This window comes from Arachis ipaensis, chromosome B08, assembly GCF_000816755.2.
Source record: "Arachis ipaensis cultivar K30076 chromosome B08, Araip1.1, whole genome shotgun sequence".
In the NCBI taxonomy this organism is placed as follows: Eukaryota; Viridiplantae; Streptophyta; class Magnoliopsida; order Fabales; family Fabaceae; genus Arachis; species Arachis ipaensis.
This window is the reverse complement of record NC_029792.2, coordinates 41,402,836-41,429,245: the sequence shown is the minus strand read 5'-3', so window position 1 is coordinate 41,429,245 and position 26,410 is coordinate 41,402,836. Positions and strand designations below refer to the sequence as shown.

General features: G+C 37.4%; 2 long non-coding RNA genes and 1 pseudogene across 2 annotated transcripts; 1 reads left to right on the top strand and 2 right to left on the bottom strand.

Moving 5' to 3' along the window:
* The window catches only part of LOC107610980, a 174,186-nt pseudogene extending 149,733 nt beyond the window's left edge, over positions 1 to 24,453 (top strand).
* On the bottom strand, positions 6,635 to 8,988 carry LOC107612186. Its single transcript, XR_001613629.2, has 2 exons — positions 8,905 to 8,988; positions 6,635 to 6,727 (listed from the first exon to the last, which is right to left on the bottom strand). It is a non-coding gene; the product is annotated as an uncharacterized LOC107612186 (long non-coding RNA).
* Positions 6,840 to 8,300, bottom strand: LOC110265875. Its single transcript, XR_002352380.1, has 2 exons — positions 8,111 to 8,300; positions 6,840 to 7,467 (listed from the first exon to the last, which is right to left on the bottom strand). It is a non-coding gene; the product is annotated as an uncharacterized LOC110265875 (long non-coding RNA).

The window sequence follows — 26,410 nt, the reverse complement described above, 5'->3', positions numbered from 1 at the left end:
CATCTTCAAAACAACTCAATCCATGGGGAGAGAGGTGCGCATGCTTTGCGAGATCATCAGCTGCAAAGTTTGCTTCTCAAAATATGTGGTTCACCTGAAAAATTCCAGGCTTTGCTAGAAGGCGCTTGATCTCCCTTACCAGGGAGGTACTCGAATGGTGGGAGGTAGAAGCGTTGTGAATAAAGTTGAAGGCACACAGGGAATCGGTCTCTATAAGAAGCTTCCTCAGCCCCGAATCAATTGCGAGTTTTAATCCCACATAGATTCCCCAGAGCTCAGCCATGGTTATGGTGACCGCACCGATGTTAAACGTGAAGCCAACCTTGAGTCTTCCATCTGCATCCCTCAAAAGTCCTCCACAAGCACCGTTTTCTGAATCTGTGAGGACCGAGCCATTAGTATTCAGCTTATCCCAATCCTCTTCCGGCGGAGACCAACCAATGTCGACAATCTTAGTTAAGGTAAGGGCTTTTCTACCTTTATCAGTCTTTTGAAGAACCTCATAATAGTGTTTGGCTAAGTTCTAAGCTATAATGGGAAGGTCTGAGCTGTGGATGCCCGAGTTGTTAAAAACTAACTCATTTCGATTTCTCCAAGTTGTATTGCAGGTAGTGACAAATAAGGTGGGCCAAGCATTTCCATCCTTTCTTCGAGCAGTCAAGCATAGATTGTTCTTGAACCAGTCTTGGAAGTTTTGGTTGAAGAATTCGCCTTGTTGACTACTATCAATGCTGCTCATCCATGTTCCACAGATATAGCGACAATCTCAGAGAACATGGAGCAGGGTCTCTTCTTGGCCAGGGCACCTAGGACAACACTCATTGCTGGTAAGCCTTATCCTTTTCCGCCTGGAATTAGTGAGTAATGCCTCAAGCATTACTAGCCATGAAAACACTTTAAGTGAAATTTTTGTCTGCATTTTCATTATTTGAAAAATAGGCTTCATAGGTTGATTTGATAGTGAAATCTCCCTTAGGTTCTGGTATCCAACTGATAATGTCGTCTCCTAAATCAGAATGAGGGGATTTTATAATTTGAATCAACTCTAAAATCTTCTCCGGAAGGATTTGATTTAGCTTGAACCAATCCCAGTTTCCCTCAGGTCTTGCATAAGCGGCCACCTTCTCATCACTCCTATCTCTGTCAATGGGACTTATAGCAAAATTTTTCAGCGAGGGTATGCCTGGCACCCAATGATCATTCCAGAAGGATATCTTTTCGCTATTTCCAATTCTCCAAATGACATTAGTGCTGAATTGATTCCAGATCCTTGTAATACCTCTCCAAGCATTCGAACTACTAGCTTTAGAAAGGACCTTAGGGAATGATTATCCTGAATAAGACCCCAGGCTAATTTCATGAGGAATAAAGCATTATTTTTTTCTGCCTTTCGAATACCTAGTCCTCCCATATTCTTCGGCTTGCAAATAGTATCCCGCTTTATTAAATGGATCTTTTTGTTTGCTTTAGTTTCTCCCCAAAGAAAGTCTCTACAAATCTTGTCAATTTGATTGCAAACTTCCTTTAGAATCTTCATGGTTTGTATCACATAGCTAGGGATAGATGCCAAGACTGACTGGATGAGGGTGCATTTTCCTGCAAAAAAAAGCATCTTCATATTTCGGCTAGAAAGTTTAGCCTTCATTTTGTCGATGATGAATTGAAAATGTTGCTTGTTGCACTTCTCATGAATGAGGGGAATACCAAGGTACTTTTCTAAGTTGCAAGTTAGGTTGATGCCCAAGTGTTGATTGAGCTCCTGCTTGATGGTGTGATTTACGTTCTTTGAGAAGAAAACATAAGATTTCTAAAAATTTACCCTTTGGCCAGAGCTATAACAGAAAACCTTAAGTGTTTCCCTTATGACGTCCACTTGATCCTTACTAGCTTGTGCAAATAAGACTAAATCATCTATAAAGCAAAGATGAGAGAGTTTAGGCCCATTTCTAGATAGCATAATAGGTTTTCACTTCCTATCATTAACTCGAGAGTTAATAAGGTGGGAAAGTCTCTCAACACAAAGTACGAAAAGATAAGGTAAGAGGGGATTTCCCTGTCTAATGCCTCTAGAGGGACGAAACTCTTCTGATAGAGACCCATTCCAAATAAGATTCATAGTTGGCATAGTTATGCAATATTCAATAATACTAATCAAGCTCTCTGGTGGATGTATCTCCCTAAGGGTATGTAAGATGAAATCCCAATTGAGCCTATCATATGCCTTCTCCAAGTCAATATTGATCGCCATAAGGCCTTTTTCGCAGTTTTTTGTCCTCATAGATCACTTCTTGAGATATCAAAATATTATCTGCACTAACCTTTCCTGGAACAAAACTAGCTTGGGTATTAGCAATAAGAAAAGACATATGTGGTTTTAGCCTTTCTACAACAATCTTAGAAATAATCTTATAGACAACATTGCAGAGACTAATAGGCCTAAATTGAGTAAAATTTTCAGGAGCAAAAACTTTAGGAATAGTAGAGATGAGAGTCTGATTAACATTCACGATATTCCTAGGTTCTTGAAAGATAGACTGAGCCCAAGTAACTAAAGAGTCCTTGATAGTTTCCCAAGAGAATTGGAAGAATTTAGCTAGAATTTCATCTCTTCCTGGGGCTTTCCACCCTCCGATATTGAAAACAGCCTTCTTGACTTCCTCTTCTTAGATGTCCTTCTTTAGTTCCTTGATATCATCATCAACAAGCTTAGGAAAGAAATCTTTCAAGGGAAAAGGAAAACAAATCTGATAAGAAGAATACAAATTTTTAAAGACGCCACTACAAGAAAAAAGGCCTGTCGGCACACTTTTTTTTTTTTGCTTTAAAGCATGCCCAAAAGTGGTCAATGGCCACGCTTTTGCGAGGGTGCCCAAAAGTTTCGAAAATCATTTAACCCTAGCTCACTGATAAACCACTATTTTATGGTTTATCTTGTGCTAAATTGAGTGGTTTTTATCAAGTCTTTGCACACTTACTCATACAATTTGCATGATTTTACATTTTCCTTCCTAATTCTATGTTATGATTGAAAACTTGCTCCCTAAGCCTTTAAATTGTGTATTTTTAATTCCCCTTTATACGATTCGATGCCGTGATCTGTGTGTTAAGTATTTTCAGGCTATATAGGGCAGGAATAGCTCAGAGGATGGAGAGGAAGCTTGCAAAAATGGAAGGAACATAAGAAATAATGGAGATGACCAGTGAGGATCGACGCGCACGCATGGTTCACGCGTGTGCGTGATTTGGAGATTTTTACAGCGAAACGTACGCGTACCTGACGCGTACGCGTGACAAGCAAAATTGCACAGGGACGTGTGCGCATACCTGACGCGAACATGTGACACGCGAAGAAGACCATCGACGCGTACGCGTACCTGACGCGTACGTGTGACGTGCGCCACGTGCAGAAATTGCAGAAGATGCTGAGGGCAATTTTTGGGCTGTTTTTGGCCCAGTTCCAAGCCCGAAAACACAGATTAGAGGCTGTAGAGTGGGGGAAACTGACAACATTCATTCACATAATTTTAGGTTTTAGATGTAGTTTTCTAGAGAGAGAGGCTCTCTCCTCTCTCTAGGTTTTAGGTTTCCTAGTTTTAGCTCTTCTTAATTTCAGCATTCTATCTTAGTTTAATTTAGTTTCTCTTCTACTATTATTTGTTCTAGCATTCTAGTTTATTTATTTCCCTTGTTGATTACTCCATGTTGCTATTTTAGTTTATGAATTCTCATGTTAGATTTGATTTTCTATTTAACACAATTTGAGGTATTTCATATTTATGATTGCTTTCTTCGATTTATGTTATTGATGCTTCCAATTGGTTGTATGGATTTTATTATCTCTTATTGTTTTTCTATGCTTTTATGTTGTGCCTTCCAAGTGTTTGATAAAATGCTTGGTTGGATTTTAAATTAGCTTTTTATGTTCTTAGCTTAGATTGAGTAATTTGAGACTCTTGAGTTATCAAACTCTTTTGTTGATTAGCACTTGAAAGTTGCTAGTTGATTTGAATTCCACTAAAACTAGTCTTTCCTTAGGAGTTGACTAGGACTTGAGGAATCAAATTGATTATTTCCACTTGACTTTCCTTCATAGTTAGAAGTTGACTAAGTGGAGCAATACTATAAGAAAATAAGCCTTTTACCATGCTTTAAAAGCATGCCAAAAAGTGCAAAAAAGTGTGCCGATAGCTTTTCGCGACGCTTTTTGAGCTATTGGCACGCTTTTGAAAGGGTCACATCCGCCAGCGTGCCGGTTGCTCTATCGGCACGCTTTTGTGGATCTATTGGCCCGCTTTTCTTGTTGGCACGCTTTCATCTTTTGCCACGCTTAAAAAGCGTGGCCATAGGTCTTAAGCTATAGGTACGCTTTTTAAGCGTTCCAAAAAGTACACATATCGCCACGCTTTTTAAACGTACCAGAATGTATGCTTTGGGTACTCTTTAAAAGCGTGCCGATAGGGGAAGACATGGCTACACTTTGTAAACGTGCCAATAAGGTAAACATATGGCTATGCTCTAAAAGCGTGGCTATTTATAAGTACGAAAAGATACGGCTACGCTTAGAAAACGTGCCAGTAGATGAGGATATGGGTACGCTTTTAAAGCGTGCCGATTGCCAAGTTATGGCCACACTTGTTAAGCGTGCTTGTTGAGCCCAAAATTAAGATATGGCCACCCTTTTTAAGCGTGCCCATAAGTTTGGTCAAAATTTTTTTTTTTCATTAATCTTCCTAATATGTGCAAAATTCATATATAATTATAAAATCATAAACCAAAATAAAATTATATATATTGAACTAATCCAACAAATATAAATTTTCCCATAAAAAAAGACATACATATAAAATTGTCACCACAAAAGTAGGCTTTGATGACAAAGTACCAAAAAGTAAAGTCAAAACAAGTAAATAAGAATTGCAATTCCAACAAGTGTCACATATCTACTTCTTTTATATACTTAGTTACAAAATATCAAATTTCATGAGTAGTGTGATCATCCATTATGAGCTCCATTATTTTTATCACTGCCCTGCATAATTTTAAATAATCTTGTGTTAGTACATGTTATAAAAGCGACTTCAATTAAGTCCAACAAATCCAATTCCAAATCTAAATTGATTAAACACGAAAAGAAGTACAGAAGTAGAAAAGCACGAAACATTAAATTACATAAACATCAAAAAACAAATAATTAGCCTCCTTCACCAACAGTTTATTCAGTCAGATAATATCATACTAGTGCAAGATCCAACATCCCCTAATATCCCCTAATCCTAGCAAAAGAGCGAGAAGAATAAACTTGAAAAGGCAACAACTAAAAAGAAACACTACAATCAAATTTCCATTATAGAGTTGAACCAAATTGTCACTAGTAAGTAACTATTAAACTAATAACAATATCAAAATCCTATACTGGTACATTGCACTTCATGAATCATGATAACTCCATTCCTTGTAAAAAAATAACACACAAAAGATAACACCCATCTCCGATGTCTTAAAGCCTAATTCTCCCATAACAGACCCGATATCGAGAACTTTAGCTCACCAAGGTGAGTGCAAAAGGCATATATAACATCAATTTCAAGATTAAATAAACCCATACAAGCCAGTATCTACCTTAAAAAAAAACTAGCCTTTTTAGGGAACAATAAAAAATCATAAATCTCTAATCCACAACTAGCCTATTCATTCTCAAGGTCAAGGGCACAATTATTGAAATTCAACTGAATTACAAAACTAAAGATAAAATTAAGCAACAACATAGTTGGATACCAAAAGAAAACGAGATTAAATTGCCAAATCTCTTTCTTTCACACACCCTCTATCTCAATTCTCAATTCTCAATTCTCAATCCCACATTTCCCTATTCTTTCTATTCTTTTATTTTATTTATTATTTTACTTTTTAAAAAGTGGAACACAAACAATTTCTAATGATCAGTTCATCCACTCATAGCTAAACATAAAATATAGTAATTTATGGAGTAATTAGCTATTTGGTAAACCTCTCTTAGTTACTTTTGGCCATGTCAATGAGAAGATAAATTCAACAACCAATAATACGAGGTTAGGACATAAATCAACAGTACATATTCAGCCAGCAACATAAATTCAACAAGAAAAACGAAATTCTATAATCTAAATCAAGCCAATGACAATAATACGAGGTTAGGACAGTTACTTACATCATCGGTTAGGACAGTTGCAATGCATGCTAAAAATAACAGGAGGGTGACAAGGACAACTCCCATTGTTAAATCAAATGCAAATCATGTATTGCGGGCAACAACTACAAACAGAATGAAAAAAAGATGGCTCCGTGGTTAAAAGTTCCTTGAACTTGCCCTTACCAAAAGTATAAGTAACAGGTTTCCTATTACGAAGTGAACGCCCCGTGGCAAGCCCATCAACACCCAAGAAATTATCAAGAAGAAAGGCTTCTCTGTGTTGCTTTTTCCTTTTTCTGGACAAATATAGTGTCAATTAAGAATAACACAAGATTCTTCACAAATCAAGATTTTTTTATTTAAAAAAAGGGAAAGAACATGGTTTCAAGTTCAGTTGAGAATCCTATCTTCTCAATTTTATTAACCCTCACCACCAAAACAAAGGTACACATGAAAATAAAGTACCTTGTGAACTTTCTCAATTTCAGCAAGCATATCTATCTTCAGCTTTTTTCCTACAGAAGCCTCCGTTCTGTTTTTACTGGAGAAAAGTTTCTCCTATGCAACCAGATGCATAAATTCAAATAAGCTATTGCTCAAATGAAAAAATAAAGTAGTTGCAACACATGGAAAATAAAACTCTTTGTTTCATTGTTTCCTTGAAAATGGAAAAAGAAAAATAAGGGTGATTCATATCATCAGAAAATAAACAAATGCCCACATTATGAGAAATCAATAAAAATCACATTGACCCAGAAATTAGATTTTTGAGTATCAATGAACATGAACATTTAACCACATTAAACATCTGATCAAAAAATAATTGTTACAGCTAATTTTGACCAGTTTTATAGCTGCAAGTCATTAGCGAAGACTGGAGTTTAGCTAATACTAAACTAATCATTGGCCTTTGAAAAAGAAAAATAAAATACAATAAATTAAGAAAAGGGCTTAATGCACATCGCTAAGTCAGAGGTACGATTTTTGGGTTATACAAATTCCATTAATTTGTTATCAATTGTTCTAATAATAGAAAAGAAGATAAAATCTTTTGCAGTAATGTACAAGTCACTTTCATTTGGTCTACCATGAAGACAAGAAAAGCCAAAAATTCACAAAATGCTTTATCATCTCTTCATTTTAAGAGAAAATTGTGCACATAGCATCTCTGGTTCTATTTTCTAACTCATTTCTCTCGCACACAAGTATTGAATAGCATAAATTTTTCAGTATCCCATTCCCCCCCCCTTTTTTTGCTATTACTTGTCTATATCTCTTCTACACAATGTTTCAACATCCTTGAAGTTTACTTCCATCCACTTCAATAAACTTCTCTTTAGCTCTTAATGGTTTGTTTATAGAGATGATTTATGAGAAACACCATGATGATTGAAGTTCAACAATGCAACAAACCACACCTAGTGGATACATAATGGTTTCAATGGATAGCATATAGTGATAAAGATTTCTTACCGTAGTATTCTATCACAAGTTAACTCAAGTTTTACTCAACAGTTGGATGTTTCAATTTGCTTTACCCATCTGAAACTGTGATAATGGAATGAAACATTACAAATATATATAACATTTGTAATCACATCAGGTGATTTAAACTATTGTAGTTTTTTTTCTCCGTTTTAATCTTTGTTATAGTCGTAATTTGATAAGCAAAACTTTAAGCTACTGAGGTTACTCCATCAGATATGTTGAGGATCTCTTGTACTCCCATCTTGTAAATTTCTATCTTCTACTGAATAAGATCCTTCTTTTATTTTTTTTTTAAAAGAAGTTTCTGTTTTCATAACCATACTTCATCTGGATTTGCTATTAAATTACAGTCAATCAGAAGTTTACCCGTACATTATAAATCAAGTCATGTTTCTAAGTGTATATAATAAGTCAACAAATCAGGATAAATTTGTGATTCCAGTACAAAAGCACCTTGAAGTTTACTTCCATCCACTTCAATAAACTTCTCTTTAGCTCTTAATGGTTTGTTTATAGAGATGATTTATGAGAAACACCATGATGATTGAAGTTCAACAATGCAACAAACCACACCTAGTGGATACATAATGGTTTCAATGGATAGCATATAGTGATAAAGATTTCTTACCGTAGTATTCTATCACAAGTTAACTCAAGTTTTACTCAACAGTTGGATGTTTCAATTTGCTTTACCCATCTGAAACTGTGATAATGGAATGAAACATTACAAATATATATAACATTTGTAATCACATCAGGTGATTTAAACTATTGTAGTTTTTTTTCTCCGTTTTAATCTTTGTTATAGTCGTAATTTGATAAGCAAAACTTTAAGCTACTGAGGTTACTCCATCAGATATGTTGAGGATCTCTTGTACTCCCATCTTGTAAATTTCTATCTTCTACTGAATAAGATCCTTCTTTTATTTTTTTTTTAAAAGAAGTTTCTGTTTTCATAACCATACTTCATCTGGATTTGCTATTAAATTACAGTCAATCAGAAGTTTACCCGTACATTATAAATCAAGTCATGTTTCTAAGTGTATATAATAAGTCAACAAATCAGGATAAATTTGTGATTCCAGTACAAAAGCAGCATTATTAATGTACTAATTTATGTATCAAGCTAACCATAACCTAGCCCATAAACCTAACACTGAAGTCCAATTCAAGCAAAACACTCAAGAATTGTTTAAAAATTTAAAACATTCAAACAGAATATAGTTAGACAAGCCTCAGTAACTTACAGAAACATCTTGAAACTCATCAAAATTGGTAGCAATTGCTTCCCACTGGTATGATGTGTTAGAAAGAACCCGGGAACCTCTAAGTTCTACTGCAACCAGTTCACTTGTATTGACCATACTTTAGGAAGATTGTCTACCCTGAAATAGTTATGGCTATCCACTATTGTCATTCAGGCTATTGGAACAAAGTTACTCTGAAACCATAAAACAAAATACAATTTCAAACACAAAGTAGTGAAAAACGTTAAGCACACTACCACAGTTTTGATGGTGAAGAAGGTAATAAACCTGAAATTCTGAGCGGTCCAAAATAGATGAACAGAGAAACAGAGAATCAGAAAGAAGAAAGACTTACCAGTGTTTATAAGGGTTTGCGAGAGAGAGAGACCGATGCGCTGAGGGAGTAGGAGGGCCAATAAGGGTTGCGTTGATGGTGCGACAGACACAGGGCCAATGAGGGTTGCGATGATGGGCTAGGGTTGAGAAATAGCAATAGGGTTCCACAGAGCGAGGGTCGGCTACGAGGGTTAGACAAACGGCATGGGTGCGACGGTCATTGGCTTACACAGATGAACGAGGGTTCGACGGAGAGAGGGTAAGAGGAAAGGCATGGGTGCGAAGGTCATTGGCTTAGACAGATGAGGATGAAGGCGATGAAGGCGATGAACGGTCTCGAACAATGAAGGCATGAAGACGAAGGTCATTGGGTTAGAGCAAAGTCATGGGTGATGAACGATAAACAATGAAGATGGAGATGTTGTTTGAGGATGATGACGGCGCAGGTAACTTTTAGGGTTTTTTGTTTTTGTGATTGGGTCACTTTTAGGGTTAAAACTAGTGTGTGTTGTTGTTTGGGTTAAAATTGAAAACTAAGGAAAAAAATGTTAAGTGTGGAAAAATATTGGGTGGGAAACTAAATTTTAGGGGAGGGAACTCTATCGGTACGTTGTTTTGTGGGGTGCCAAAATAAACAGAATATGGGCACGCTTTAAAAAGGTGACCATTGAAACATAAACTAGCCACGCTTTACAAGCGTGCCGGTTTCCCTCTATGGCCACGCTTTTTAAGCGTGACAAAAAAAGGGTGGCCAAATTTTTAATCAGTGGGCACCCTTGTAAAAGCGTGCCCATTTCCCTCCATCGCCACACTTTTCAAGCGTGGCAGTAAAAAAGCGTGGCCAAATTTCAAGTAAGTGGGCACCCTCATAAAAGCGTGCCGATTTCCCTCGAAAAGCGTGGCAAAAAAAGCGTGGCCAAATCACAAATCAGTGGCCACCCTCGCAAAAGCGTGGCCATAGACCACTTTTGGGCACGCTTTAAAAGCGTGGCAAGAAAAAAGTGTGCCGACAGGCCTTTTCTCTTGTAGTGAATGGACGATTCTTGTCACAATTGATGATGATAATGAGGATAGGACTTCTAATTATCAATCCTTGTTAGGACTTTTCATAATTACTAGTTTATTTTCTTATCAGTTATATTCCTTGTTCAACATTTAAAAACCCAAAAAGATACTTTTCCATAACCAATTATAAGTACACTTCCCTGCAATTCCTTGAGAGACGACCCGAGGTTTGAATACTTCGGTTATTATTTTTATTAGGGTTTGTTACTTGTGACAAACAATTTTTTTTGCATGAAAGGATTATTTGTTGGTTTAGGAACTATACTTGCAACGAGAATTCATTGAGGAATTCTAAACCATCAAAAATCCGTTCATCAAAATGGCGCTGTTGCCGGGGAATTGCAAACGTGTGCCTTATTATTGGTTATTGTGAATATTGTGAATAATTTTGCTTTTTCATTTCTTTGTTAGTGTTTTTAGTTTTAGGAGTTTATTTTCATTAATTCTTATTAGTTTTTGTTTTTACTTGCTACCATGAATTCTCACCCCTTTGGCTATGAGTTTGGTTCAAATTATGTTGTAGGGAATGAAAGCTATAATGAGAACATGCATCAAGGTTGGGACAATCAAAGATGGGAGGAGCCACGAGGATTTGATCAACCCTTTCAGCAACAACATCCTCTAATATGCCATGAGCATCAACCATTCTACGATGCATCCCAAGGCAATAGTTATGGTGGACATTTTCGTGACAATCAACCTCCACCCACTTACTATGAGCAAGAACCATTCCAAGATGCATATCAATCCAATGGATATGGTAGACCCCCTTGTAGTTACCAACAAGCCCCACCATATGCCTATGAAACCCCTCCTCAATATAGCTTTGAACCACCATATTCACAAGCCCCCTACTACCAAACACCCTCATATGATCCTAACTCATATCCACCATACCAACCACCTTATGAGTCATATGAACCATATATGGAACCACCCCAATTCCAACCCAATTACTCCCAAGAACCACCACCTCCATATACACCATGCCCATATCCATCAATCCAAGAGCCATATGATCCTAATTATGTTATCCAAGTAGTACAAAAGTCAAGGGATCATCTCAAGGAAACACTGGATCGATTTCAAGCACCCCTTCATCAATTGGAGCAAGTGGGAAACCGGAAAGTACACGAAGCTCTCATGGCTAAAGAATCTCAACTTGAGAATAATGGACTAAAGTGTGTTGTACAAGTGAAAAAGATGGAGAGTGTTGAACCACCACACCCTTATTATGATGAACCACCCTCATATCATGAACCTTCCCTACCAAGTAATGAACCATCATATCTACCCCAATCTCCAATGGATGACACTCTAAGTGTTCTTCTTCAAGAGCAAAGAAAGGTGCAAAGGACGACACAAGAGTTCATAGCTACCTTGACCGAGGTAGTAGGTAATTTAGCCTCTTTGCGCTTCGATACTCAAAGCACTCCCATGGCTAAATGTGGAGAACCAATAGAAGAGCATAGCAGGAAGGATAGTATGAGAAATCGTGATTCACACTTTTCACATCTTCGCACAACTAACCAGCAAGTGCACTGGGTTGTCCAAGTAATAAACCTTACGTGAGTAAGGGTCGATCCTACGGAGATTGTCGGCTTGAAGCAAGCTATGGTCATCCTTGTAAATCTTAGTCAGGAGGATTCAAATGGTTATGAGAATTTGATAATTAAAAGATAAATAAAACATAAAATAAAATAAAGTTACTTATGTAATTCATTGGTAGGAATTTCAGATAAGCGTCTGGAGATACTTTGTTGCTTCTGAACCTCTACTTTCCTATTGCCTTCTTCCAACCATGCATTACTTCCTTCCATGGCAAGCTGTATGATCCTCTCAGTGAAAAGGGTCCTCTACGGTTTCTACACGGCTAATCAACTGTCGGATTTCTCGTCTCGGATGAAAAATACTAGGTACAGCTACTGCATGGCTAATCATCTGTTGGTTCCCACTAGTGTCGGAATAGGATCCATTGATCCTTTTGCACACTGTCACTTGCGCCCAACATTCGCAGTTTTGAAGCTCGTCACAGTCATCCCTTCTCAAATTCTACTCGGAATACCACAGACAAGGTTTAGACTTTCCGGATCCCAGGAATGGCTGCCAATTATTCTAGCCTATACCACGAAGATACTAATCTCATGGACTCAGTCCGTGTATTAGATATCCAAGAGAATATACTCCAGCTATCGTCCAATAACTACGTTGAACATTATGTAGACCGCTTTGTGGTTGTCAGGCACGCAGATTTTGGCTATGCGAGTAACGAAGATTGGGTGATTGTCACGGGTCACCTATTCATTCTGACTTAACTAAATTAAGTACGAGAGTATATCTTGGAAAAGAAGTAGGCATGAATTGAATAGAAAACAGTAGTAATTGCATTAATTCATGAAGAACAACAGAGCTCCACACCTTAATCTATGGGGTGTAGAAACTCCACTGTAGAAAATACATAAGTGAAAAAGGTCTAGGCATGGCCGTGAGGCTAGCCTCCATGCCAAGGGTCTAAGGACTAAACGTCCAGAGATGTGAATACAATAGTAAAAAGTTCTATTTATACTAAACTAGTTACTAGGGTTTACAGAAATTAAGTAACTAAGTGCAGGTAGTACAGAAATCCATTTCCGGGGCCCACTTGGTGTGTGCTTAGGCTGAGCATTGAAGCTTTTTCGTGCATAGGCTGTTCTTGGAGTTAAACGCCAGCTTTGGTGCCAGTTTGGGCGTTTAACTCCAATTCTGGTGCCAGTTTGGGCGTTTTACACCAAGATGTTTTAGGCTGACTTTGAACGCCAGTGTGGGCCATCAAATCTCGGGCAAAGTATGAACTATTATATATTGCTGGAAATCCCAGGATGTCTACTTTCCAACGCAATTGAGAGTGCTCCAATTGGGCTTCTGTAGCTCCAGAAAATTCACTTCGAGTGCAGGAGGGTCAGAATCCAACAGCATCTGCAGTCCTTTTTCAGCCTCTGAATCAGATTTTTGCTCAGGTCCCTCAATTTCAGCCAGAAAATACCTAAAATCACAGAAAAACACATAAACTCATAGTAAAGTCCATAAATGTGATTTTTGAATAAAAACTAATAAGAATATAATAAAAAGTAACTAAATCATACTAAAAATTATGTAAAAAAAATGCCAAAAAGGGTATAAATTATCCGCTCATCACAACACCAAACTTAAATTGTTGCTTGTCCTCAAGCAACTAAAAACAAAATAGGATAAAAAGAAGAGAATATACAATGAATTTCAAAAACATCAATGAAGATTAGTTTTAATTAGATGAGCGGGACTTGTAGCTTTTTGCTTCTGAGCAGTTTTGGTATCTCACTTTATCCTTTGAAGTTCAGAATGATTGGCATTTATAGGAACTCAGAATTTAGATAGTATTATTGATTCTCCTAGTTTAGTATGTTGATTCTTGAACATAGCTACTTTATGAGTCTTGGCCGTGACCCTAAGCATTTTGTTTTCCAATATTACCACCGGATACATAAATGCCACAGACACATAACTGGGTGAACCTTTTTAGATTATGACTCAGCTTTGCTAGAGTCCCCAGTTAGAGGTGCCCAGAGCTCTTAAGAACACTCTTTTTGCTTTGGACCACAACTTTAACCGCTCAGTCTCAAGCCTTTCACTTGACACCTTCACGCCACAAGCACATGGTTAGGGACAACTTGGTTTAGTCGCTTAGGCCAGGATTTTATTCCTTTGGGGCCCTCCTATCCATTAATGCTCAAAGCCTTGGATCCTTTTTTTTACCCTTGCCTTTTGGTTTAAAGGGCTATTGGCTTTTTCTGCTTACTTTTTCTTTTTCTTTCCTTTTTTTTCACCTTTTTTTTTTCACAAGCTTTGTGTTTTTCACTGCTTTTTCTTGCTTCAAGAATCAATTTTAGGATTTTTTATATTATCAATAACATTTTTCCTTTTTTATTATTCTTTCAAGAGCCAACAATTTTAACATTCATAAACAACAATATAAAAAATATGCACTGTTCAAGCATTTATTCAGAAAACAAAAGGTATTGCCACCACATCAAAATAATTAAACTAATTTCAAGATAAAATTCGAAATTCATGTACTTCTTGTTCTTTTGCAAATAAAAACATTTTTAATTTAGGAAAGGTGAAGGATTCATAGGACATTCATAGCTTTAAGACATAGACACTAGACACTAATGATCATGTAATAAAGACACAAACATAGACAAAACATAAAGCAAAGAATTCGAAAAACAGAAAAATAAGAACGAGAAAATTAAAGAACGGGTCCACCTTAGTGATGGCGGCTAGTTCTTCTTCTTGAAGATCCCATGGAGTGCTTTAGCTCCTCAATATCTCTTCCTTGCCTTTGTTGCTCCTCTTTCATCGCCTTTTGGTCCTCTCTGATTTTATGGAGGATAATGGAGTGCTTTTGTTGAGGTCCATGAGTGGGCTCTCTTGTTTGCTTCATCCTCCTTCTAGTGATGGGCTTTTGAGATGAATTTCTCCATCTCTCATGACTCAGAGTTGGAAGCAACTTCCTTCTCTTTCCTCTTCCTAGAGATTTCTCCGGCCTTAGGTGCCATTAATGGTTATGGAAAAAACAAAAAACTGAGTTTTTCCACACCAAACTTAAAAGCTTTGCTCATCCTTGAGCAAAATAAGATAGAAGGGAGTAGAAGAAGAGTGATGCAATTAATTTTGAAAACATATTAATGTATTCAAGAAAAAGAGTTAAAAAGAATTTGAAAAGATATGTAAGTTTTGAAAACGTTTTGGAAGGAATTGAAAAGAATTAAAAAGAGAATTAAAAAAAATTGGAAATATTATTAATTTTTGAAAATAGAAATTGAAAGATGAAAGTTTAAAATATGTTTGATGCAAAAAATTATGAATTAAAACATGAAAAATTGAAAAAAATCGAATTGAAAACAAAATTACCTCCCTTATGTCATCCTGGCGTTAAATGCCCAGAATGCTATCTGTTCTGGCGTTTAACGGCCACTTAACAACCATTTTGGGCGTTTAACGCCCAGCCAGATACCCTGGCTGGCATTAAACGCCAGGAATCCTTCTTTACTGGGCATTTTTCTGAATGCCCAGAATGCTGCCTGCATGGGCGTTAAACGCCCATTCTGCTATTACTGGCGTTTAAACGCCAGTAAGCCTGTCTACCAGGGTGTGTTATTTTTTATGCTATTTTTTATTCCGCTTTAATTCTGTAGCTATTTTTATGACTCCACATGATCATCAACCTAAAGAAAACATAAAATAACAATGGAAAACAAATAAATATAATTAAATAACATTGGGTTACCTCCCAATAAGCGCTTCTTTAATGTCAATAGCTTGACAGTGAGCTCTTACAGAGCTTCACAGATACTCAGAGCATGATTGTTGCCTCCCAACACCAAACTTAGAGTTTGAATGTGGGGGCTCTGCTTGACTCTGTATTGAGAGAAGCTTTTCATGCTTCCTCTCCATGGTTACAAAGGAAGATCCTTGAGCCTTAAACACAAGGTAGTCCTCATTCAGTTCCTTAGTGAGCAAGGGCGATTCATCCTTCCAAGTCTCATTACCAAATAACTTGGCATTCAGCTTCATGATTGCTCCTAGATACCGAGCAACATGCTCTTCCGCAATATCTTCATCCTCTTCAGAGGAAGAATACTCATCAGAGTTCATGAATGGCAACAGTAAGTTCAGTGGAATCTCTATGGTCTCTGGATGAGCCTCAGATTCCTTTGGTTCCTCATTAGGGAACTCCTTAGTGGTCAGTGGATGTCCATTGAGGTCTTCCTCTCTGGAATTCACTACCTTTCCCCCCTCTGTGCATTCGGCCACTTTGGATATATTGATGGCCTTGCACTCTCTCTTTGGATTCTCTTCTGTATTGCTTGGGAGAGTACTATAAGGGATTTCAATAACTCTTTTACTCAGCTGACCCACTTGTGCCTCCAGATTTCTAATGGATGACCTTGTTTTAGTCATGAAACTGTGAGTGGTCTTAGTTAGATCAGAGACTATGGTTGCTAAGTCAGAGAGGCTTTGCCGAGAATTCTCTGTCTGTTGTTGAGATGATGATGGAAAAGGCTTGCTATTGCCAAACCTATTTCTCCCACCATTATTATTATTGAAGCCAAAAACTTGGTGCAGTGAAGTCACCAAGCATCTTCCTTGCATCTCCACCATTGTTATTGGGTTTGGCTGCCATGTCTACTTCTTTTTCGAAAATTTCTGTAAAGTCCTCTCCAGAGTGTTGTGCTTTAGCTTCTCTTAGCTTCCTCTTCAGAGTCCTTTCAGGTTCAGGATCAGCTTCAACAAGGATGTCTTTATCCCTATTCCTGCTCATATGAAAAAGAAGAGAACAGAAAAGAAGAGGAATCCTTTATTCACAGTATAGAGATTCCTTTATGTGAGTAGAAGAATAGAAGAATGAGAATAGAGAGGGAAAAAGAAGAAATTCGAACACAGAGAGAGAGGGGGAGTATTCGAATATTAATTTAAAAGAAAAGAAAAATATTTTTGTTTTTATTTTAATTATAAGTTAGAATTCGAAATTTATTAAAAAAAATAAAATTAGAATTTTAAAAAAATTAGTTAATTAAAAAGAATTTTGAATAAGTTGTTAGTGGTTTTCGAAAAAGATAAGAAATAGTAAACTTGGAAAATTAAACAAAAAATCAAGTAGTTAATTGAAAAAGATTTGAAAATAAGTTTTGAAAAGATAAGAAGTTAAAAAAAAGGTTTTTGAAATTAAAATTTTAAAAACGATATGATTTGAAATTTATTTTGAAAAGGATTTGAAAATAAATTTTGAAAAGATAAGAAGTGAAAAAAGATTTTGAAATTAAGTTTTGAAAAAGATATGATTGAAATTTATTTTGAAAAAGATTTGAAAATAAATTTTGAAAAGATAAGAAGTGAGAAAAAGATTTTGAAATTAAGTTTTGAAAAAGATATGATTGAAATTTATTTTGAAAAAGATTTGAAAAAGAAATTAAAAATATTTGATTTTTAAAATTAAAGTTGATAACTTGACTAACAAGATACTAAAAGATATGATTCTAGAATTTAAAGATTGAACTTTTCTTAACAAGAAAATAACAAACTTGAAATTTTTTAATCAAAACATTAAATGCTAGCGGAGATTTCGAAAATTATAAAATAAAATTAAGAAAAAGATTTTGAAAATTTGTTTAAAGATTTTCGAAAACATTAAAAGTAAAATGAAAAAGATTTTGAAAAAAAATTTTAAGAAAGAATTCAAAAATATTGAAAGAAAAATGGAAAAGATTTGATTTTGAAAAAGATTTGAAAAGATAGAATTTTTTAAATTGAAATTTTGACTTGACTAACAAGAAACAACTAAATTTTTAAAACTTTTGACTAAGTTAACTCTAAATTTCGAAAATTATGAGTAAAATAAGGGAAAGATATTATTTTTTATTTTTTTGGATTAATGAAGAAAGAGAAAAACAACAAAATGACACATGACATAAAAATTTAGGATCAAAACAAATAATGCATGCAAGAACACTTTGAATGTCAAGATGAACACCAAGAACACTTTGAAGATCATGATGAACATCAAGAACATAATTTTGAAAATTTTTAAGAAAAGAAACACTTGCAAGACACCAAACTTAAAATTTTTTTTACTTTTGAACACAATAAATTCGAAATGCACAAGAAAAATAAGAAAAGACACAAAACAAGAAAATGTAAAGATCAAACAAGGAAAATCATCAAGAACAACTTGAAGATCAATGAAGAACATAATGCATGAATTTTCGAAAATTTTAAGAAAATTAAAAGAATGCAATTGACACCAAACTTAAAATTTGACACTAGATGATGCCAGGGCATTTTGGCCAGTTTCACTGACCTTTTCTTTACTGTTTTTAAGGAAGTTTCATGCATTTCCTTAGAAAATAAGCTAGTTTTGGGTAGATATTCACTTACATCTTGATTCAAGCATACATTGTGCACTTTACATGATTTCATGAGGATTTTGCATGAAATTAATGACAAATTGGATGTTGCATTTCCCATGACTTGGACTAGAACTTTGATGCACTTTATTGCTTGATTTCAGGACAAAGAAAGCAAGGAAGAACCACGTTAGCAGCCACGTTAGTCTCACTAACGTGACTTCTAACGTAGGAATGGGAGCTAGCTTGTAAAGTTAATGAAAAAAGTAATCGCCAATAACGTCCTCAAAGCCATCATAGCCCACGTTAAGAGTCACGTTAAATAAGTTAACGTGAACTCTAACTTGGAGGAAAGAAAATGGAGCCAACGTTAGTGACACTTACTTTTGTCACTAACGTTAGGCCAAGCTCATAAGTGGCCACGTTAGTTGCCACGTTAACTTAGTTAACGTGGCTTCTAACGTTAAGAAGCAAAAGAGAAGCCAACGTTAGTGAAGCATTGTTACGTTAGAGGCCACGTTAACCTAGTTAACATGGACTCTAACGTGGGAGATAGGGGCACATTGGAACGTTAGTGACAAAGGTAAGTGTCACTAACATTCTCAAAGGTTGGCAAGTTAACGTTAAGAGCCACGTTAACTAAGTTAACGGGGACTCTAGCATAAGAAAGGGGGAGGCTTCTCAACGTTATTGGGAAAGGTAAGTCCCAATAACGTGTGCGAAAGACCAAGAGGCAACGTTAGTGGCAACGTTTGTGCCACTAACGTTGAGGTTAACGTGGCTCTAACTTGGGTCAGGAACGTTAGTGAAAAAGGTGATTATCACTAACGTTCTCGAACCCACAATTTCACTTAATGTTAACACCACTAACGTCCTGAGCTAAAGTCCCTGCCCACTTCACACTTTCTCTCTGAAGTAAAGCTAAGCCCAATGAAGAAGATAACTGCTTCAAACTCAAGATCCAAAGGCCTATACCCAAGACTTGAGGAGCCAACTAGAAGATCAGAAGAGTAGTATATATAGGAGTAGCTTTGAATTGATTAGGAAGATTGAAAATTAGGGGAAAACTACTCTCTGTATTTTGCCATTCTCTGCACTTCTAGTTTTGTTTTCATGATGTATTCTCCATCTTTGCTTTTATTTTCCAGAGCTATGAACAACTAAACCCCTTTCATTGGGTTAGAGAGCTCTGTTGTAATTTGATGGATCAATACTAGTTTTCATTATTCTTCTTCTATCTGTTTTCTTGATTTTACTTGAAAGCTTTCGATCTTCATCCAATTGGATAGTTATCTTGGAAAAGAAGCTATTCAAACTTGGATCTCTTCTGAACCTTGAAAGAAGAAGGAAGAGATCATGCTAGAAATGCTTTCTCATGCTGGACCAAATTGGGTTTGGATGGATATGTGACTATAATCCTCTCAATACTTGATTTGGGAAATGCATGTGGTATAATCAGTGACCATACTTCATCACTTCTCATGAGCAATTGACCAAGGAATTGGCTATTGATCAAGATTTGAGAGATTGAATTACAAGGAATTGTAACTCGATCACTTAAGATTGCCAAGGAGATCAATGAATGCATTGATTGAGCAAGAGATAAAAATGAAATTGATCCGGAGAATGCAACATCTCCTGAGCCTAATGAACTCCCCATTTCTGATCTTACCCATTCTCTTTAGTTTCTGTCATTTACTTTTATGAGTAGTAACCCCATTCCCATTTACAATTCTGCAATTTACTTTCCGTCATTTACTTTCAGCTCTTTATTTCTAGCATTTACTTTTTCTGTTATTTACTTTCCCGCCATTTTATTTTCTGCAATTCTCAACTCAAATTCTGACTCGCTCAACTAGAACATTCCTCTAATTAAAGTTGCTTGATCAATCAATCTCTGTGGGATTTGACCTCACTCTATTGTGAGTTTTTACTTGACGACAAAATTCGGTACACTTGCCGAAGGAAATTTGTTATGAGACAAGTTTTCCGTGCATCAAGTTTATGGCGCCGTTGCCGGGGATTGATTGTGCATCAACAATGATTAAATTGGAAGATAACTAGATTGAGCATTTTTGTTTTGTTTGATTTAATTTTCTGTTTGAGTAATTTACTTTCAGTTTTAGTCAATTTCTTCCCTTCCCCCTACTTTTTCGTTTCTTTTTGTTATTTACAATTTAGTTCACTAACCCACTAACTGTTTGATATATTGCATCACTCACACTAACAGTAATTCTAACAGAATACTTTCTGCATTTATTTTCCTTGCTTGTGCTATGTTGTTTGTATGACAGGGAGAAGAAGCGGGGCTTTAACTTCCTTTGATTCTGAACCTGAGAGAACCTTCTTTAGATTAAGGAGGGAAGCAAGAAGAAAAAGAGTGGTTGGTGCTGAGGAAGAGGAGGAATACTTTGAACCAAACATGGAAGACCATCGTGAGGAAGAGGCTCACAACCATGGCAGAGGAGGTCGAGCAAATCATGCTGGGGAGGATAGAAGAGTTTTAGGCTCTTACATCAATCCAAACCCAGGAAACTGTGGAAGTAGCATTCAAAAGCCAACCATCCATGCCAACAATTTTGAACTAAAACCACAGCTCATCACCCTTGTTCAGAACAACTGTTCGTTCGGAGGAAGTGTTCAAGAAGACCCCAATCAACATCTAACCACCTTCCTTAGAATTTGTGACATAGTGAAGTCTAATGGTGTTCATCCTGACGCCTATAGACTGCTCTTATTTCCATTCTCACTCAAGGATAAGGCAGCCAAATGGCTGGAGTCTTTTCCGAAGGAGAGCTTGACAACTTGGGAAGATATAGTGAACAAATTCTTAGCAAGATTCTACCCCCCTCAACGAATTAATAGGCTGAGAGCTGAGGTCCAAACTTTCAGGCAACAAGATGGTGAGACTCTTTATGAAGCATGGGAGAGGTTTAAGGACCTGACAAGGAGGTGTCCACCTGACATGTTCAACGAATGGGTGCAGCTGCACATTTTCTATGAAGGCCTGTCATATGAATCAAAGAAGGTAGTAGACCATTCATCCGGAGGATCTTTGAACAAGAAGAAGACCATTGAGGAAGCCATAGATGTCATTGAAATAGTAGCAGAGAATGATTATTTCTATGCTTCTGAAAGAGGCAACACTAGAAGAGTAATGGAGCTAAACAATGTAGATGCTCTGCTGGCCCAAAACAAGCTTATTACCCAGCAGCTGGCTGACCTCACCAAGAAGATGGAGAGGAACCAAGTAGCAGCAATCACTACTTCATCAACAACCCAAGAAGGAGTGAATGAAGAAGCAGAGGTTAGTCAGGAGCAAGCCAACTACATTGGGAATTTACCTAGGCAAAACCATGATCCATACTCTAAGACCTATAACCCTGGATGGAGGAATCACCCAAACTTTGGGTGGGGAAATCAACAAGACCAAGGCATAGATCAAAGACGTTCAAATCCCAACAACAATGCAGCCCACCAATATTTCACATCTAGACCATATCAGCACCCACATAACCAACCCTCTCAACACCTTTACCAAGGCCAAAATAACCCTCCTCATCCTTCCACCTCTAATCCCAATCTACCATCATTTGATGACAGACTCTCAAGGATTGAGAATCTACTTGAAGGCATAGGCAAAGAGATTCAAGACAGTAAAGCGTTCCGAGAAGAAGTGATGTCCAATATGTAGAATCAGGATGCTGCCATCAAGAAACTTGAGACACAAATTGGCTACTTATTCAAGCAAATTTCCAGCCACAACCTTCACAGCAATACTGACTCAACACAAAGGGAGGAGTGTCAAGCTATCACTCTTCGAAGTGGGAAGGAACTAAAGGAAACCCCCCAGAAACCACAAGAAAAGGACTCAGATAAAGAGGAAGAAGAGCAGGATGGAGCTCAAGTTCCTACTTTGAGTTCACAAAAAGGGGAAGGAGTACTGAAGCCAGACGTACCAAGAGTACCATATCCTCAGCAATTAAAGAAGAAGGGGGATGACAACCAGTTTTCGAGATTTTTGGAAATCTTCAAGAAACTACAAATCAATATACCCTTTGCTGAAGAAATAGAACAAATGCCACTCTACGACAAGTTTTTAAAGGAGCTAATGACTAAGAAGAGAAGCTGGAAGAACAACGAGACTGTGATATTAACTGAAGAATGTAGTGCTATTATTCAGCACAAACTACCCCAGAAATTGAAGGATCCCGGGAGTTTTCAGATCCCTTGTATTATAGGGGAAATCACAGTGGAAAAGGCTCTTTGTGACTTAGGAGCCAGCATCAATTTGATGTCGGTAGCTATGATGAGAAAGATGAAGATTGAGGAAGCTAAACCAACAAAGATGACCCTACAATTGGCAGACCGATCGTTCAAGTTCCCGCATGGCGTCGTAGAAGATTTGCTGGTGAAAGTGGAAGATTTTATCTTCCCAGCAGACTTTGTAGTGCTGGACATGCAGGAGGAAGCCAAGGCTTCCATCATCCTAGGAAGGCCATTCTTGGCCACTGCTGGAGCTGTCATTGATGTACAAAAAGGAGGTCTCATCCTGCGATTACACAATGAAAAGATGACGATCAATGTGTTCAAGGCCATGAGTTACCCACCAGAGTAATTGGGAGAGTGTATGAGGTTGGACTCACTTGAAGATGCAGTGCAAGAAAGTTTTGAAGAAGAAGAACCTGAAGGTTTAATAGAGGAGGAGTCAACGTTTAGTGAAGAGGTTGCAACAGCAGAGATTCAAATACAAGGTGCACCAAAGGAAGAGAACGAAAAGTCAGAGGCACCCAAACTTGAACTCAAAGCACTGCCACCCACTCTCAAATATGCATACTTAGGAGAAAATGAAAATTACCCAGTAATCATAAGCTCATGCCTCAGCCAAGATCAAGAGGATGAACTGCTCAAAGTACTGCGAAAACACAAAGATGCCATTGGATGGACTCTTGCTAACCTGAAAGGGATAAGTTCGGCCATATGCATGCACAAGATACTGCTGGAAGATGATGCCAAACCATCCATTCAATCCCAAAGGAGGTTGAACTCAATCATGAAGGAAGTGGTACAGAAAGAAGTTATGAAGTTATGGCAGGGAGGGGTAATCTACCCGATCTCAGACAGCCCCTGGGTTAGCCCCGTGCATGTCGTCCCAAAAAAGGGAGGAATTATCGTGGTTCCCAATGAGAAGAACGAACTAATTCCTACAAGGACAGTCACAGGATGGCGGATGTGCATAAACTACAGGAAGCTCAATGAGGCTACACGAAAAGATCATTTCCCCCTTCCATTCATAGATCAAATGTTGGAAAGACTTGCAGGGCACGCATATTATTATTTTCTTGATGGTTATTCAGGATATAACCAAATAGTGGTTGATCCCAGAGATCAAGAGAAAATCTCATTCACTTGCCCATATGGAGTGTTTGCTTACAGGCGCATGCCATTTGGGCTATGTAATGCACCTGCGACTTTCCAACGCTGCATGGTTTCTATCTTTTCAGATATGATAGAAAAATTCATTGAAGTTTTTATGGATGATTTCTCGGTATTCGAAGATTCCTTCCCTAGTTGCCTACATCACCTCGCCTTGGTATTGAAAAGATGCCAAGAGACCAATCTGGTCTTGAATTGGGAGAAATGTCACTTTATGGTGACAGGAGGAATAGTCCTTGGTCACAAAGTTTCTAACCAAGGCATTGAGGTTGACAGAGCTAAAGTAGAACTTATTGAAAAACTACCTCCACATAGTGATGTCAAGGCAATTAGGAGCTTTTTAGGGCATGCATGTTTTTATAGAAGGTTTATTAAAGATTTTTCAAAGATAGCCAAGCCCTTAAGCAATCTCCTTGTATCTGATACACCATTTATCTTCGATGAAACATGCATGTTAGCATTTGAAAATTTGAAAATGAGGTTGTCCTCTGCTCCTATCATTTCCCCACTTGATTGGAACTTACCATTTGAATTGATGTGTGACGCATCTGATTTTGCAGTTGGGGCAGTGTTAGGACAGAGAAAAGATAACTTAGTCCATGTGATATACTATGCGAGCAAAGTCCTTAATGATACTCAAAGAAATTATACCACTACTAAAAAGGAGTTGCTGGCAATAGTTTTTGCATTTGACAAGTTTAGATCGTACCTCATTGGTGCTAAAGTGATTGTTTTTACAGATCACACAGCACTTAAATATTTGTTTGCCAAGCAAGAATCAAAACCAAGACTAATAAGATGGATCTTATTACCCTTTTCAAGGATGCCAAAGAACTAGTAAAGAGCTGTGATGAATGCCAAAGATCTGGAAAGTTGCCCAAAAGAAATGAGATGCCACAAAATTTCATCTTGGAACTGGAACTGTTTGATGTGTGGGAAATCGATTTCATGGGACCTTTCCCAACCTCATATGCAAACAAGTACATCTTGGTAGCAGTGGATTACGTTTCCAAGTGGGTAGAGGCTATTGCAACCCCAACGAATGATAACAAGGTGGTCATGAACTTCCTCAAAAAGAATATCTTTAGCCGGTTTGGAGTTCCACGAGCACTCATCAGTGATGGAGGGAGCCATTTTTGCAACAGACCACTAGAAGCTCTTCTCCTACGATATGGGGTAAGACACAAGGTAGCCACGCCTTACCATCCCCAAACAATTGGACAAACTGAGATATCCAACAGAGAGCTAAAGAGGATTCTGGAAAAGACTGTGGGTGCATCAAGAAAAGATTGGTCGAAGAAGCTGGATGATGCTCTTTGGGCATACAGAACAGCATTCAAAACACCACTTGGAATGTCCCCATATCAACTGGTGTATGGGAAAGCTTGTCATTTACCACTGGAGCTGGAACACAAAGCTTTCTGGGCTATCAAGATACTAAATTTTGACAGCATTGCTGCTGGTGCAAAGAGGATCTTGCAACTGCAAGAGATGGAGGAATTCAGGTCACAAGCCTATGAAAATACCAAAATATATAAAGAGAAGGCAAAGAGAAGACATGACCTGCATCTTGCACCCAGGAGTTTCGAAAAAGGGCAGCAAGTATTCCTCTACAATTCCAAATTAAGACTATTCCCAGGAAAACTCAAATCAAGGTGGTCCGGCCCTTTTCTTGTCACAAAGGTCTCACCATGTGGACACATTGAAATCATGGATGAAGGTTCAGAGAGGACTTTTACAATGAAAGGACAAAGACTCAAGCATTATCTGGGTAACATGGGGGAAAACCCCAGAGTAAAGTATCATCTCAAGTAAAGAAGGAATCGTCGAGCTAGCGACGATAAAAAAAAAGTGCTCTATTGGGAGGCAACCCAACCTCAGGTAGTTTCCTTTTCATTTTTATTTCAATAAAGTTCACAAGTTGTTTCCCCTGTATTGCGAGAAGCTAAGTTTGGTGTTCCACACCAAAATAATCCAAGAGTGAAAGTGTAATTCTAAGTTTGGTGTTTCACCAAAGGAATTTAGTTAGAATCACACTCCACTCCCAAAGCACATTGCTAGCTCCAGTCAATCAATGGAAACCACTTAGATTTAGTTAGATTTTAGTTAATAATTGTTTTGTTAAACAACAAGATATGAGGTTCTATGCATAAATGTAAGGTTCTGTACTAGGCAACGAACTAAGTTTGGTGTTCACACACCAAATTAAGTTCATAAGCCACAAACATATATGCAAGCTAACTGTTTCTCAAGTGCTTTGGGAACAAGCAACTTCCAATAACTTTGCAGGAATCTTATGAGGAAATGGTGCACCTTCACCCAAGGAAGTGAGGTAGCAAAGACCAAGATGATGACAAAAAGAGGGCAACTAGAAACCATCACCTGAAGGTTGTATTGTCACTTAATTCCATGTACTTAGAATGTTGAAAATTGGAAGTCCGAATGCACTTTTGATTAATAGTTACTCGTTAGTTGCAATCCTTTTTTTATTTTGTCTTTTAAGCTTTTTGTTGAATAGGTCTATGCTTGCTGGTCTTTATGACACTGCATCCTTACTTTGCTTTGTCCCTTTGAATCAAATGAAAAGAGAATGAGTGTTTTGCAAAAGACCAGAGTGGAGTTCATACTATGGAGTAAGTTCCTTAGTTTGTGGTGCGATCATAAGTTAGCTAAGTTGGTTCAACCACAAGGTGGGAAGACAAATATCTGTCATGAATACTATGCTTTGAACACACCCCATGAGA